The sequence below is a fragment of the Phyllobates terribilis genome, unplaced genomic scaffold (genome assembly GCF_046119375.1).
Source record: "Phyllobates terribilis strain yellow unplaced genomic scaffold, ASM4611937v1 Scaffold_5__5_contigs__length_657084704, whole genome shotgun sequence".
In the NCBI taxonomy this organism is placed as follows: domain Eukaryota; kingdom Metazoa; phylum Chordata; class Amphibia; order Anura; family Dendrobatidae; genus Phyllobates; species Phyllobates terribilis.
The window spans coordinates 593,218,747-593,234,835 of record NW_027362765.1 but is presented as its reverse complement, the minus strand read 5'-3'; the positions used below and the strand labels follow the sequence as shown (position 1 = coordinate 593,234,835).

Sequence of the window (16,089 nt, the reverse complement as noted above, 5' to 3'; positions counted from 1 at the left end):
TTTTACTTTTGAAAAAAAAAAAAAAACTCTAACCCCAACCCCAACCCCAACCCCAATCCTAACCCCAACCCCAACCCTAACCCTAGCCCAACCCTAACCCTAACACCAACCCCAACCCCAGCCCTAGCGTTTATTTTTACGCCGTTCCTAGTGCGGTATAAGTGATTAGACTACTTTATTCTTTGGGTAGGTGCGATTACAGAGATACCAGAGTCATATTGGTTTTTTATGATTGACAGCTGTCACACACTAAGAGACACATATTTTGTAAAATCTAGTTTTTGCATCGCCATATTTTGAGAGCTATAATTTTTCCATATTTTGACTGACAGAGTCATGTGATGGCTTGTTTTTTGCGGGACAAGTTGCCGTTTTTATTGGTACCATTTTCGGGCACATGACAAGTTTTGATCGCTTTCTATTCCGATTTTTGGGAGGCAGAATAAACAAAAACCAACAATTCAGGAATTATTTTTTTTTTTTTATTCTGCTCCGCGTGTGGTAAAATTGATAAGGCAGCTTTATTCTTCACGTCAGTACGTTTACAGCAGCACCACATTTATATCGTTTTTCTATGTTTTGGCGCTTTTACCCAATAAAAGCTATTTTATAGAAAAAAAATTTTTTTTGCATCACTTTATTCTGAGAGCTATAACTTTTTTATTTTTTGGCCGTTGGAGCTGTATCTTGGCTTGTTTTTTGCGGGACGAGATGACATTTTTAGCGGTACCATTTTTATTTACATCTGTCTTTTTGATCGCGTGTTATTCCATTTTTTGTTTGGCAGTATGATGATAAAGCATTGTTTTTTGCTTCGTTTTTTTTCTTTTTTTTTACCGTGTTCACTGAAGGGGTTAACTAGTGGGATAGTTTTATAGGTCAGGTCGTTCCGGACGCAGCGATTCCAAATATGTGTACTTTTATTGTTTGTTGTTTTTTTTTTTCATAATAATATTTATTGATGGGTACATTATATTTTTATTGTTGGTGGATTATTTTTTTTATTTATTTTTTAATATTTTTACAACTTTTTTTATTTTTTTTTCACTTTCTGACACTTTTTTTATTTGTATACTTTGTCCCACTATGGGACTTTCACTTTTTTTATTCTGATCGCCTGCATAGCATAGGGATGGAGTAGGCAGTCAGCGCTGCACAGGGAGAAGATCATTTGGTCATGTACTGCGCATGACCAAACGATCTTACTGCTGTCTGGTGACCCGAATGTTGTCATGACGACATCGGGTCATCGTGGCAACATCCGGGAAGCCGCGGTAGACTGTGCTGGAGGCCGGAAGAGGAGGTGAGTATCCCGATCACCTCCCCTTAGCCACCCCAATGCTGTGATCGACTTCGATCGCAGCATTGCGGGGGTTAATGTGCCGGGAGCGGTGCGGGACCGCTCCCTGCACATAGTACCGGGTGTCAGCTGTGACAATCAGCTGACACCCGGCGGCGATCGCGCCCACACAGCCTGTGTGCGCGCGATCGCCATGACGTACTAATACGGGTCAGGCTCTTAAGTCCCAGAGCACAGACGCGTACTAGTACGTCATGGGCTTTAAAGGGGTTAAAGGGGTTTTCCTACGAACAAAAGTTCATTTTAATAATTGGCTGTGTCTGACAGTGTACGGAACATACCACATCTCCTGGGCAGGGGAGGAAGCAAAAGAGTATACAGACATTACAGCAGGGGATCACAGAGCATTCATTTTGTGAGGTAAAACATTTCACTGCCTGTTTTTAAACAATATTTACCTCACAAAATGAATTTCTATTTCTAAATTTCTAAAATGTTCCAATCCCCTCTTCCATTCATTCATATCCTTTCTCATTGCTTGGTTGAACTTAATGAACATATGTATTCTTTTAAACATAATGATTATGCAATACAGTAACTAAGTAGGAGTACAAAGGAAAAAGTTAAAGGGAACCGGTGATTAGGTTTTCCTAATAGAAGCTAAAGCTACCACCTATAACCGGGTTATTACCACTCCCATCAACCTGTATATAAATCCCCTAACTCCCCATGCATATCTCAAAAATTACCTTTCATAAGTCTCCCTCGCTGTATGCTAATCAGCACGGTCGGTCTCATGGATGTCAGTGGTCTGGGATCTGCACCTCTCCTATCAGCAGAATGGCAATTTTCCTGCCTTGATTAATGGAAATAACGTGTCCTACATCATCCATAGATCCCTGTTTATCTTGTGCCTGCTCAATTGAAGGGTAGGCCTGTGCCGGTGCACTTTGCACTACCCTACTAAGGGCAGATGCAAACGTCTGTAATATACCAATGCCTATTAATCAGAAGAGACATCAGCAAAGGCGCATGTGCTTTATAGAACGTTGGTTTGCCCATCTTAACGCAGAATAAAGTGCGCTTACATAGGCCAATGCTTCAACTGTGCTGGTGTAAAATTCACAGACACATCCTCCACATAAATCAAGCAGGATAACTGTGATTCTACCAATAGAGGAGCTGCAGACCCCCATATCACTGAGGCTTATATGACCGGACTGGGCTGATTAGCATATGGCACAGGAGACTTATAACTGGTATTTTCTGGGATATGCAGGGGGATTTGTGGGCTTATATACAGGTTGAATGACTGTAGTAAATGACCAGTTAAAAAAGTTAAAGTTGGTGGCTTTAGGTTATATTGGTAAAACCTGGTGACAGGTTCTCGTGACTTAATGAATGTTTTTTTTTAAACATCCATTACCTAGTTTTCTATATGAATGAAAGTCCATCAAAGTCAATTGTTGTATTTTTAGCATGTGCTTACTATTACGAGGGTCAGTCAATAAGTAATGCCTCCTATTTTTTTTCTTCTTAAATAAAGTAGTTATGTTAAATATTCGAATTTGGCACAATTCCTCAAACCTTCTTGTCCAATCCACAGCAATTGCAACTTCCTGCACCAACAGGTGGCAGGACTGTATCCGTTTGCAAAATGGCTGACATCGATGTTCGTATTAGACAACGTTCTGTGATTGAATTCTTGCATGCAGAAGGTGAAACGCCAATTCGAATTCATGAGAGACTGAAAAATATGTACGGTGATGCAACAGTGGATGTCAGTACTGTTAGACGATGGGTTCGTTGCTGTAACACAGCTGAAGGGCCATCACCATTGGCTGACAAAATGCGGAGTGGCAGGCCAGTAACCGCAGTGACTTCAAGCAACATTCAGCGAGTCGATGACATCATTCGTGGTGACCGCCGGGTGACTGCAGATGAATTGTGTGGCATTATCTGCCTCAGTAAAGCCAGTGTGATGAAAATTATTGGACAACTGGGATACAGAAAAGTTTGTGCACGGTGGGTCCCAACAATGCTTTTTACCATGCTGGAATACATGCCCTTGTTAAACGGTGGACCAAGACTGTGGAAATGGATGGAGATTATAATGAAAAGTGTCAAATTAATCGTTAATGTTGTGGTTTTCAACCTATGTAATTGCATTTGAATTTCTTGCCAATTAAAAGGAGAAAAAAAATAGGAGGCATTACTTATTGACTGACCCTCGTAGATACCATATTTTTCTTGACGAAAGACAAAATATACAGGCACATACTAGACAGTGGTGTGAATGCAACTTAAATTTCTATTGTATGCTTGTATGAATAATTCTGTTGAGAACTCAATCTAAATCAAACAGATTTATATTGTCCTCATTCATTGTAAAATTTAAGGACAGTGACACAGGACACAGATGTATTTTTCAAAAAGTAAAAATTTGTAAAAATACTAGTATGACCTACAAAACAATTTTTTGGAAAATTTGTTTAAAAGGAACCTATCACCTCCAAAAATAATATTTACTTGCAGTATAAATGTGCAAATAAATAGAGTTTAAATCACGTTAGACTGGTTTACTGGGAGCACAGGTAAATGAAGTCACATTCTCCCTGCAGCCGCACACTTCCAATCATTGGGGCAGTGCAGGGAACTGAACACACTGTTATCACTCGCCAGCACTTTTTCTGCATTTGCAGCTCTGCAGCATTTATGGTATGTACAGTATGTGCAGAGGAGGTTGTCAGCCAGGATGCAGAGGGAATGATTGCAGTGAAATCACTGTGTAGTAACCGGTGACTATTACAGCCCCCTGCACCACCCAGATGACTGCTAGTGAGCAGTTGCAGAGAGAATATAACTACATTTTCATCCACTCTTCCAGTATGTAGCCCAATATATTTAAAATGGAATTCACTTACCGATTAGTGTTGAGCCACCCCCGTAGTGTTCGAGTTCGGTTCGGTTCGTCGAACACCCGTGTGTTCGCCGAACTGTTCATCGAACTGTTCGTCGAACACCTTCGAACACCGTTAAAACCAATGGCAGGCAAACAAAAACACATAGAAACACATAGAAAACACCTTCAAAGGTGTCCAAAAGCTGACAAACTGCTCAGAAGACATAACTAACACATGGAAAAGTGACAAGTACATATAGTCATGCGAAAATAAAAGAGGTGGAGGAGTAAAAGGAGGGGGAGACACAGATATAGGCATGTCATGCCCTTCTAAAATCCAAAAAGTGAGAAGCCGACACGGCCAGTCCGCTCCTGCCCGTGCCACCTCCGTGTCGCCGGGTTTGTGCCGGAGCCGCGGTGAACCCTGACGGCCAGCCCCCCTCTCCCAATACTGGTGCCTGTCCGCTGGTGGGTCGAGCGAGCCCCCCTGTGGTGGAGGCAGCTCTATGCTTTTTAATTTAAATTGTCTCTCTAATTTGAATGAATACACTTTAAATCCATTTACAAGGATCTATTGGAGGGCAAGTCTCATGCCAGCAGCCGCGTAATTCCAGCTCCAGTAGCGTCCACTAAAGCTGCTGCAGTTAAAAAGCTTTTATAAGGATCGAGCTCGGCTGTCCACCGCAAGGCATCCTACTGCCAGTCCCAGCCCCTATGCCTTGGGGTGCCTCCTGATGCTCTTCACTAAGTATCCCATGGTCCCGAATCATTTCCTTTGAAAAAATTAAGTGTCTAAACTACAGGTGGTGTAGCTTGCTTAACAGCCGGGATAATCCGCTGACTAGCAGACACTGCTACTAGGCACAAAGTATTTCCTGGGCTAGATGCAGTTAAAAATTTGTAATTAGATACTCTCGTTGGATGCTGAGAAAGCATTCCATAGAGTCTCCTGGCACGCCATATATGATTCTCTTAAAAAGCTTGGGGTAGGGGTCTAGGGGACCCTTTTATAGCCAAAATCACGGCCCTGTATCGCAATACGTCACCTAGGCTGAAGATAAATGGAACTGTAGCACCCTGAGAGCTCGGTTGCTACAGACGTATTGCACCTCACCCAGAGGTGTGATATCTCACTCTCAGGTAAGGATGGAGTGTGGATCAGGACCCGACACCTGCATGCATTACACCACATTGCCGTGGGGCAGGGCGACCAATATGCCCCTGAGATGGGCACGACAGTCCCTGTCCCTGGCTGGAGTGGGGGGAGGGAACACTGAGGAAGGGGAACCCTGTAGTGCAGGAGCAGGGAGGAAGCAGTTCCTGGGTGCATTGAGAAGGGAGTATAAAAGGTGGGCACCATCTTAGTTCAGTGCAGAGAAGTCTGAGCAGAAGTGGCAGGGAGCAGGGGCTCTGCATGAGCTCTGCTCCGGAGGCGGGCCTAGTAACAGAGGCCCAGGCCTGGAAGAGGGAGAAGGAAGGAAGAGGAGCGGAGAAGGCTCCAGGAACGAGGAATGAAGGGATCCCAGGGGTGCGGACGGGCGAGTCGCCACCGCACGCCCGAATCCACCTGCGTGGAGGGGTCAGGCCAAAGGGGGAGACCGGTCCCCGAACTAGTGGAGGCAGGAAACGACCCTCAGCTAGAAACCGGAGGCTCTGACATTTTATGTGGCGCAGCCCCTCGCTACACCCGCTAGGAAGGCACCACATAGGGTCAGGGAAACTGGCGCCAAGGTTACCAAGAGGAGGCCCGAGGCAGCCGGACAGAAGTGTTGGTAAGAAAGGCCAGACAAAGGACACACAAAGGGGGTACTGTGAAGTGCTCCAAAGTTATCTGGGAGTTGTCTGAGCCCCTCAACTGGTGAGCACAGTACGACGTGGGCAGCCGTTACCTGCAGACGTGGTCTGGATAATAAGAACTGTGAGTAAAGGCCCTGGACTGCATCACTGACTCCGTGTCGTTACTGCTGCTGCCCTGCACCATCACCCCCATCCTCCGCATACACTGCCCTGAGGCTATACTCCTCCCGTGGGGAGTTATGCTACGCTCTGCTGCACCCACAACACCAGCCTCAGCGGTCTGCCCTGTAGCAGCGGTTCACTCTGACCGCAATCCACGGGTGGCGTAGTCGGACATTTAAACATCAAAACCACATAAATAGTTCCGCCACTGGTTTGACCGCCCTGAGCCACGGAACCGGGTCGCCGCCACGAAGACTACAACCACCAGCATCCACCAAAAAGGGTCCGGCTCCGGGTGTCCCAAGGCCCAGGGGGTGCGTCAGAACATTTTCATCACCTTTCACAATCACCAATGGGACAAGGCAGGGATGTCCTCTGTCCCCTCTCTTATACATCCTAGTGACGGAGCACCTGCTCTCATCAATTCGCCATAACCCCAATATTAGGTGGATTGAGGTGGGAGGCACCGAGTACAAGTGCTCTCTATTTGCTGATGATGTCCTAGTATATATCACTCAATCACATATATCCATCCCTGCTGTTATGGCTGAAATAGATCACTTTGTTACATGGTCAAATTTTAAAATCAATGCAGCGAATTCTGAGGCCCTCGATGTCTCCCTCCCCAAATCCATATAGGATTCCATCCAGTCCAACTTTCCCTTTGCCTGTCCCTCACAGGGTATCAAATACTTAGGAATTCCTATTCATAGAGACCTCTCCCATCTATGTTATCTTAATTTTGGGCCCTTTATTGAACAACTCCATACAGACCACGGTTGGCAAGTTAGAACTGTAAGATTCACTACGTGAACCGCTGGTGTTTTGTGGAAAAGCACATGTACACTGCGTTCCAAATTATTATGCAAAAAGTGTTTAGGAGTGATAAGGGAAGAATTTGTTTGTTTGTCAGTTAAACTCATTGATGGTGATGTGTGTCAGGGCTCTTTATATCACTGTAAGCAATTGCAGACACCTGTGCTAATTAGTTTGGCAGGTGTGTCCAATGAAAGGCAAGACTACTTAAGAAGGCTCTCTCACATTATTAAGCAGCCTACATTTTCTGCCAAAATGGGAAAGAAAAAGGATGTGTCGGCTGCTGAGAAGCAACAAATTGTGGAGTGTTTAGGTCAAGGCATGACTACAATCAACATTGTGCGATGATCAGGATGAAGTGTCTTGGCAATCAAGAAGTATGTAGCTGATTCACAGTACACACGTGTGCGTGCTGATAAGGGCAAATTGAGGACTCTTTCCTACAGGCAATTACGTCAGGTTGAAAGAGCAGCGGCAAAAATGCCTTGTCATAGCAGCAGACAAGTTTTTGAAGCTGCTTGTGCCTCCAACGTCCCCCGAACAACAAGATGCAGGGTCCTTCAGAGGTTTGCAGCTGTGCATACGCCATCCTGTCGACCTCCTCTATCCACTTTACACAAGCAGAAACGGCTCCAGTGGGCCAAACATTACATGAAGACTGATTTCAAAACAGTTTTGTTCACGGATGAGTGCCGTGCAGCGCTCGATGGTCCAGATGGATGGAGTGGAGGATAGCTGGTTGATGGACACCCCATGCAAACACGGCTACAGCACCAACAAGGAGCTAACAACCTGCTAATGCTTATAATTTCAAAAATGACCATTTTTTTGGTCTTTATTAAAATGAAAAGGTTGATCGAAAAGTTTGGGGGATCTAAGAGTGTGGCAACCCAGTAGTCATGATTACTTCGAATTCTGACAATATGAGGGTCATGCTGCAGGTAGTGCAGCAAGAAGGCACTTATGTGTCTTGCGCATCTCGGAGCCCCAAAATTATTTTCCGGGCTAGATGCAGCTAAAAATTATTTTTAATTTTAAATCTGGTGAAGCTTTAGTATAGATGGCCTAATAGGATCAGTGCTGCACACTGCTACAAAGCCCAAATTATTTTCCAGTCAAGATACAGATAAACATGATTAGTAATTTGAAAGCTTAAAACGGTTGGTAGGGTGATTTTAACCAATCATCAAGCTTTTACTCTCCCCAGGATGACACAGGGGTAGAAAAGTCGTTTCGGATCCATGATTTGTTCATCTTTATGAACGTGAGTCTGTCTACATTATCAGTGGAGAGCCGCGTGCGCTTATCTGTCAGCACACCACCAGCAGCGCTGAACACACGTTCAGACAGAACGCTGGCTGCGGGGCATGACAAGATCTCCAAGGCGTAAGTGGCTAGCTCCGGCCATTTATCCAGATTGGAAGCCCAAAAAGAGCAAGGGTCCAGTGACACAGTCGTGGCTTCAATGTTTACTTGGAGATACTACTGTACCATCGTCTCTAGGCGTTGACTATGTGTCAGACTTCTTGTCTCCTGTGGCCTTGCAAAGGATGGGCTAAAAAAGTGGTGAAATGATTCCGCAAAATTGATGTTACCAGCAGATACTGTGGTTCTGTTACGGTTTGAGTGCTGAACACTTGACGGTCCCACGGTTGGCATGTTGGACCTGTGAGATTCACTCCGTGCACCACTGGTATTTTGTGGAAAAGCACATGTAAGATTCTGCAACAGTCTCTGCTGATACTCCTGCATGCGTGCATCCCTTTCTATGGCAGGAATAATTTCTGCAAATTTACTTTTGTACCGGGGATCTAACAGTGTGGCAACCCAGTAGTCAGGATTATTTCTAATTCTCACAATTCGAGGGTCATGTTGCAGGTAGTGCAGCAAGAAGGCACTCATGTGTGTTGCGCATCCAGGAGCACCAAGTCCCTGTTGTGTTGGTGGCGAGGTAACAATCATTCTTCCTTCCTCTGTCCTCTCCCCCCAACCTCGCACAACAGAAATGTGATCAAGGTCTCCCTCATCTGATGAGTCTTCCATCAGTTCGTCCTCCACTTCTTCCTGGGCTCCTGCACCTTCCTCACTAGTTTGGCTGCTACCATGCGCCCTGGTAAAACCATCTCCCCCACCCTCACATGCCTGCCGCCTTGGTGCTGCCGACCGTCTGGACCTTGCAGATGTTAGCCCTTCCGCATACAACTCCTCCTCCTCTACTTCCTCCATCTCCTCTTGTGCCACCACCTGACTCCGAATTCTGTTTAACATGTGCTCCAGCATGTAAATCACCGGAATAGTCATGCTGATAATGGCATCGTCAGCACTAAACATCTTCGTCGCCATTTCAAAACTGTGCAGAAGGGTGCATAGGTCCCTGATCTGAGACCACTCCTCCAGCGTGATTTGCCCCACCTCTGAATCTCGTTGGCCCAGGCTATACGTCAGAACGTATTGCACCAGGGCTTGTCGGTGCTGCCACAGTCGCTGCAACATGTGCAGAGTTGAATTCCACCGGGTAGGCACATCGCATTTTAGCCGGTGAAGTGGCAGGCCCAACGACTTCTGTAGAGATGTAAGTCGCTGAGCTGCGGGATGCGAACGGCGGAAGTGAGCACACAGCGACCGTGCCCTCTGCAGAAGGCCATCTAGTCTGGGATAGTGGGCTAAAAATTGCTGGACAACCAGGTTCAACACGTGAGCCATACAAGGCACGTGTGTGACATTGCCCCGGCGAAGGGCCGCACCCAGGTTTGCAGCATTGTCGCACACGGCCTTCCCTGGTTTCAGGTCCAGTGGAGACAACCATTCATGAAATTGGTTCTCCAGAGCTGACCACAACTCCTCAGCTGTGTGACTCACATTTCCCAGACATTTCAATGTAAAAACCGCCTGATGACGTTGAGCCCTACTGCCAGCATAGTAAGGAGGTGTGCAGGATCCCTTCTGCGCAGTTAGAAAGCTTGTGGCATGACCAGACAGGCTTTGGGTGCAGGTGGAAGACCGAGAGGAGGTTGAGGAGGCAGAAGCAGTGGAGGAACTTTGACATAAAGAGGATTGACGCACAACTCGTGGGGACGGCAAGACGTGGACAGCAGCCCCTTGTCCTGCTGTCACCATAGTTACCCAGTGCCCAGTCAGCGACATGTAACGCCCCTGTCCATGCCTACTCGTCCAAGTGTCTGTGGTGAAATGCACCCTGTCACACACAGAGTTTCTCAAAGAAGCGGTGATGTTGTGTGCGACATGCTGGTGGAGCGCAGGCACACCTTTCTTTGAGAAGTAGTGCCGACTGGGCATCTGGTACTGGGGCACTGCGACGGACATAAGGTCTCGAAAATCCTCTGTGTCCACCAGGCGGAAAGGCAGCATTTCTGTAGCCAAGAGCTTGCAGATGGTGAAATTCAACCTCTTAGCTTTCTCATGGCTAGGAGGAAATGGTCTTTTACTTGTCCACATCTGAGGGACCGAGGGCTGGCTATTGTGCTTAGACGGGGTTGATAAGGGTGTCCCCGGCAAACTGCCGGTCTGTGAGGAAGATGCAGGCGGACATGTTAGGTTGCCTTGATCCAAAGGTGGTGCTATCGATGTCGGACAGCGCTCAACACCAGCTGGTGTTCCCACCTCCAAAGAAAATGATGACCTGCCAATCACGCTGGCTGTTGCGGGTAAAGAGGTGGCAGGTCTGCGCCCCAAAACAGGTGTGACTGCTGTCCCCCCAGTCACAGAGGATGAAGAGGCCGCGGATGCACAAGATATGGCAGACGGTGGTTGGCCCGGCCGGCTAGGCCGCATTGTAGCACACTGAGCTTCCTACTGCAACTTATGCTTCATGTCCATGTGCCGGTTCATGCATGAAGTACTCAAACTATGTATTTTTTGGCCTCTACTTAGCTTTTGCTGACAAATGTTACAGATAACACGAGTTGGGTCATCTTTATCGATCTGAAAAAATGCCCAGGCTATGCAAGGCTTAGCACCCATGCGACCTGAAGAGCCACCACGACTTGTGGTGAGAGGCAGAGTTGTGTTTGAGGATGCAGTTGTTGACGTGCTTCCAGTACTACGTCTCTGTCCAGGAAGGCGCAACCTGACCTCGTCGTCACTAGCATCTTCCTCCACCTCCTCTGCTGACCTCATCTCTTGGCTGACTGTGGGTTGACAGTAAGTGGGATCTCCAACCTCATCATCATCACCCTGTGTGTTATCACACCCGTCGTCCTCAGAGCCAACCTGTTCCTGCCCTGACAAAAAACTAAAGTTGTCGCTCCAATCAGGTATTTGAGTCTTATCATCGTCTTCCTCATTGTCTCCACCAACAGGAGTTACAGTTTGGGGATGAGGGTCTACATTATGGTCAGAACCTTCTGCGTCTGGTCCTGGATCCGACTCATAAAGATTCTGGGCATCAGTGCAGATCATTTCCTCGTCTTGATTCACAGAAGCGCTGGAGTCGACCTCTGATTCCCAGGCTATAGTATGAGTAAACAGCTCTGCAGACTCAACCATCTATTCTACCTCATACTCAGACGGGCAGCTGGAGATTTGGGAGCTGTGAGGAAGCAAGTGCGATTGGGGTGACACCTTTGAGGACTGGAGTATTTGTGATGTTGAAGTTGATGTGGAGGAGAGCCCACTTAAAGGAGCACTTGATATCCGTTGAAGCACCTGCTGTTTTTGTGCCTCATCTGGAATTTGTAGCGATTGGCGTGGCCGTAAGAAAGGGATCTTATCACATTGTCCGCTAAAAGAAGTAGACATTTTAGTTTGGCTGGAAGATGGTCTTTCTTCTGCAGATGTTACTGTTGCTTTAACACCTACCCCACGGACACAACCTTTTTTCCCCTTCCCAACACGCCTATTCCCCTTTCCACCAGCAGCAGGCCTTTTTCCACTCATTTTGGTGGTTAACTAATTCACAACTCTGGAGTTGTTTGCACAAAAAAACAATGGATGGTAACCGAGCAGAGCTGAGTGGCCAAACTGTGGTATTAGGCCAAAACTATTGGCTGGGTTAGATGCAGAAAAAAATTATATTCAATTTGCAACCTGATGGAGGTCAGTATAGATGGACTAATACAACAAATCCCACACACAGCTAGAAGCCCAATATTTTTTCAGAGGTAGATGCAGAAAAAAATATATTCAGTTTGTAACCTGATGGAGGTCAGTATAGATGGACTAATACAACAAGTCCCACACACAGCTAGAAGCCCAATATTTTTTCAGAGGTAGATGCAGAAAAAAATATATTCAGTTTACAACCTGATGGAGGTCAGTATAGGTGGACTAATAGAACAAGTCCCACACACTGCTAGAAGGCCAAATATTTTTTCAGAGCTAGATGCAGAAAAAAATTATATTCAGTTTGCAACCTGATGGAGGTCAGTATAGATGGATTAATAGAACAAGACCCACACACAGCTAGAAGCCCAATATTTTTTCAGAGCTAGATGCAGAAAAAAATTATATTCAGTTTGCAACCTGATGGAGGTCAGTATAGATGGATTAATAGAACAAGACCCACACACAGCTAGAAGCCCAATATTTTTTCAGAGGTAGATGCAGAAAAAAATATATTCAGTTTGCAACCTGATGGAGGTCAGTATAGATGGACTAATACAACAAGTCCCACACACAGCTAGAAGCCCAATATTTTTTCAGAGGTAGATGCAGAAAAAAATATATTCAGTTTGCAACCTGATTGAGGTCAGTATAGATGGACTAATACATCAAGTCCCACACACAGCTAGAAGCCCAATATTTTTTCAGAGGTAGATGCAGAAAAAAATATATTCAGTTTGCAACCTGATGGAGGTCAGTATAGATGGACTAATACAACAAGTCCCACACACAGTTAGAAGCCCAAATATTTTTTCAGAGGTACTGTAGATGCAGATAAAAATTATTTTTAATTTGCAACCTGATGGAGGTCAGTATAGATGGACTAATAGAGAAAGTCCGAAACACTACTAGAAGGCCAAATATTTTTTCAGAGCTAGATGCAGAAAAAAATTATATTCAGTTTGCAACCTGATGGAGGTCAGTATAGATGGATTAATAGAACAAGACCCACACACAGCTAGAAGCCCAATATTTTTTCAGAGCTAGATGCAGAAAAAAATTATATTCAGTTTGCAACCTGATAGAGGTCAGTATAGATGGATTAATAGAACAAGACCCACACACAGCTAGAAGCCCAATATTTTTTCAGATCTAGATGCCAAAAAAAATTATATTCAGTTTGCAACCTGATGGAGGTCAGTATACATGGATTAATAGAACAAGACCCACACACAGCTAGAAGCCCAATATTTTTTCAGAGCTAGATGCAGAAAAAAATTATATTCAGTTTGCAACCTGATGGAGGTCAGTATAGATGGATTAATAGAACAAGACCCACACACAGCTAGAAGCCCAATATTTTTTCAGAGCTAGATGCAGAAAAAAATTATATTCAGTTTGCAACCTGATGGAGGTCAGTATAGATGGATTAATAGAAAAAGACCCACACACAGCTAGAAGCCCAATATTTTTTCAGAGCTAGATGCAGAAAAAAATTAGATTCAGTTTGCAACCTAATGGAGGTCAGTATAGATGGACTAATACAATGATGCTATGCCCAAAAGATTTTACTTCACTAGGTGCAGTAAAAAAATTGGTATTCTATACACAGGTGGTATATCTTGCAACACAGATAGGCTACTCCACTGACTAACACACTCTGCAATAGGCCAAAAAGGATTAGCTTTGCTAGATTCAGCCAAATGCTGTGAAAAAAACTTGCACAGCACTGGCACAGACCTGCCTGGCAAAAACTGATAGGAACTGATGTAACCTAGTCCTGAAAAGGACTCCAATTACAATTAGTCTTTACTCCCACAACCTATCTATTTAAGAGCACAGACCTGCCTGATAAAAGTCGTAGGAAATGCTGTAACCTAGTCCTTAAAAGGACTGCAATCACAACTATTCCCTACTCCCAAGCTATCTGTATATTTGTGCGAAAATTGGCTTGAAATTAACAAGGTATAGCGCACACAGCAACAGCGGTGCCGTCTAACACGCAGCTGCAGCAGTGAGAAAATGGTGGCGACGGGGAAAATGGCTTGGTCTTATAGGGCAAGGACATGTGACATACACTGCCAATGACACATGCCCTTGCTTGTGTGAAAAAAAGCACTTCGCTCCGTGTGTGCGCTGCTGATAGGCTGACAGATTGCACCTCCCCACTGTAAATGCGGGAAAGAGAAAAAAAAATGGAGATCTTCATTGTTCCTGCAGAGATCCATCCCCTGCCCCTCCCCCCACCCCGCTGTACACTCAAACTGCGTATTAACATTAATTTTCATCATTACTGAGAAAAAATCCAGTTATGATTTTGGTGCATGAACAGTTATCGAACATAACCTCGAACAGCCGAATTTTTCTCAAATTGTTCGTGTTCGCCGAGCGGCTCGAACACCGCCCAAAACAGCTCGAATTTGAGATTGGCGAACAGTTTGAGTAGAACAACGCTCATCTCTATTACTGATTAGTACTGTGTCAGCAGGTAAATAATGTTTTTGAATGTGATAGTTTCCCTTTAAAGGATTCGGGTGTTTATTACCAACCTTTAGTATATAATTAAAATAGTTCTACTAAATTGTACTTTGACACACAAGCACTAAGAATTAAGGGCCGGGATATCATTCCAGCCTGTACACCTCCTTGTTGTGTTACTATGGTCATGTATTATGTGACTTCTTGTACTAAGTCTAAGCCTAAAGTATAAAGTATAAATATTGTTCTCATCTCTTTTACAGGGTGTTCGCTAATTTCAAAGAATTATGGTGTCTGCTATCCTGGAACCATGGGTCATTGTTTTTCTCATCTTGCTCACAGTGTTAGCAATGTATTTCTTAGTACTGCTACCTTCAGGAATTCTCATTTTCTGGAGAAGGAAGCACGTGCCGGTTATTTCACTAAATGGGACTGTATAACAAACCCAGCTGAAATACCACACTTCAGTGGTACAGCTATAGGAATATGTATAGAAACACTGCAACAAGTATTAACACCAAACAAGGTAATCCTTACAACAGTGAAAGTCACCCAGTGATTTCTATTATGATTTGAGAAACACATTATTGGGGAACTTTAAGCATGGGATTGAAGCAAGCCAACATTAATTTCCCATAGTACCTCAGTTTTTTTCTTGATAATGTGACACCAGTTTTTGAATTTACCAAGATGAGTCAAGTCATATTGCAGTATCAAGATGAATTTTATAAAGACACCGTGCTCTCCAAAAAGCAATTTCAGACTTTTTTTTTCAGATTGTTCAAACTTGTTCTCAAACTCTGGATTTATCTTCAAACATGGAAAAGTAATACCCATCCTGTCATGCAGAAACAGGTCTCTCCTTCAGATCCAAATTCAACTGCTTCCATTACTCGACTGCTCAATTTTGCATTGAGTTACATTTTGTCCAGCCCATTGTAGACAACTGTTCATCTGGCATAATTATTGTATCCTTGTTGCATGTTGCTGTTATGCAAATATTCAATTTATTTATTGTGATATGCTGAGATACTCTACTTTTAATGCATTTATTATGCTTTGCTAAGCTATTTTATTAAATGAGTAGTATATATATATCCTGTGGCACCTACTTATCAGTTTCAGAAACCAAAATGATGCAAGTATTTTGGAATACGTGCAAATTATATAAATTACTTGAAAAATAAATAAAATACATCTGTGTATATGTTCAGTGTTTTGGAACTTCTTTAAATCATTTCAAGCATCCCTCACTATTAATAGATACAATTGTCACGGTTACACGCCTTAGTGTGTCTGGGATGCGGTTACTGACAGATCAGCCGTCCAATCTGGTGCAGGGGCGTGCTGAAGCTTTCAGTACTTTCATTGACAGCTCTGTTGTCCAGTCTGGTGCAGAGGCGTGCTGAGCTGTCAGTATGTTGATTGACAGAATGGCCGACCAATCTGAGACCGGGAGGCGATGGCTATTTCCAGGTGTTTCATATCCCAGTTGATTGCCCAGCTACTTAACTGTGAGGCTACAGCAAGACCTCTGCCAGACGTACATTCAGCTTGTGTGAGGTTTGTCTCT

At 44.5% G+C, this 16,089-nt stretch overlaps 1 long non-coding RNA gene across 1 annotated transcript in view; it reads left to right on the top strand.

Moving 5' to 3' along the window:
• LOC141271357 (uncharacterized) overlaps positions 1-15,721 on the top strand; it is a 41,783-nt gene extending 26,062 nt beyond the window's left edge. The window contains exon 2 of the long non-coding RNA XR_012321909.1: positions 14,780-15,721. This is a non-coding gene — a long non-coding RNA (uncharacterized lncRNA). The remainder of the gene's footprint in view (positions 1-14,779) is intronic.
• The last annotated feature ends 368 nt before the right edge of the window (positions 15,722-16,089 follow it).